General features: G+C 44.1%; 1 pseudogene; it reads left to right on the top strand.

Annotated features, from left to right (window-relative positions):
* Nucleotides 1-325: 325 nt before the first annotated feature.
* On the top strand, nt 326-569 carry LOC116751829 (annotated as a pseudogene).
* The last annotated feature ends 446 nt before the right edge of the window (nt 570-1,015 follow it).

Below are 1,015 nucleotides of genomic sequence, written 5' to 3' on the forward strand. Positions count from 1 at the left end.
GATTATCCCTATGCCCAAAGAATTATCTGGTTCAAAATTTCAGCAGTGCTGAGGTTGGGAATGATGGCCCCCAAAAGACTTGTCTACCTGGAATCTGTGAATGTGACTTTATTTGGGAAAAGGGTCTTTGCATGTGCAGTTAAGGATCTCAAAGTGAGATCTTGGATTATCTAGATGGATCCAAAATCCAATGACAAGTGTCCTTATAAGAAGACAAGGCACAGGTCTCTCAGGCCCTATGTGGGGAGTGGGAGGTAATCCGTGGTAATCCACGGCCGGGTGATATCTGGGGACCCCGGGCCTGGATGGAAAGTTCCAGCCGCGCTCTCCACGCCTTGTCACCATGCCTCGCAAAATTGAGGAAATCAAGGACTTTCTGCTCACAACCACGCGAAAGGACGCCAAGTCGGTCAAGATAAAGAAAAATAAGGATAATATGATGTTTAAAGTTTGATGCAGCAGATACCTTTACACCTTGGTCATCACAGACAAAGAGAAGGCAGAGAAGCTGAAGCAATCCCTGCCCCCAGGTTTGGCAGTGAAGGAGCTGAAATGAATCACGCACACTGACTTGAACAGTATTAAAATTTTAAAACTTCTCAAAAAAAAAAAAAAAAAAGAAGAAGAGGAGGCAGGCACAAACAGAAGAGGAGAGACACAGAGGAGATGGCCACGTAAAGACAGAGGCAGAGATTGGAGTAAGCATCCCCAGGCCGAGTGCCAACAGTCAACAGAAGATGGGACAGGCAAGAAACGAAATCTCCCCTAGAGCTTCTGGAGGAAGTGACTGACACCTTGATATGGGGCTTCTGCCCTGCAAAAATGTAAGAGGAAAAAATCTGTTGTTCTAAGCCACCCAGTTTTTAGTAATTTGCTGTGGTAGCCTGGAGACTAGATATACACTCAAGGGAAACACTTGCATATGTTTGGGAGGAGAAAGGTACAAGGTTGTAATTGAAGTTCATTATAGCAAAAAAAAAAAGAATTGAAACAACCTAAATTTTTCTCAAGAGGA

This window comes from Phocoena sinus, chromosome 3 (genome assembly GCF_008692025.1).
Source record: "Phocoena sinus isolate mPhoSin1 chromosome 3, mPhoSin1.pri, whole genome shotgun sequence".
NCBI lineage: Eukaryota > Metazoa > Chordata > Mammalia > Artiodactyla > Phocoenidae > Phocoena > Phocoena sinus.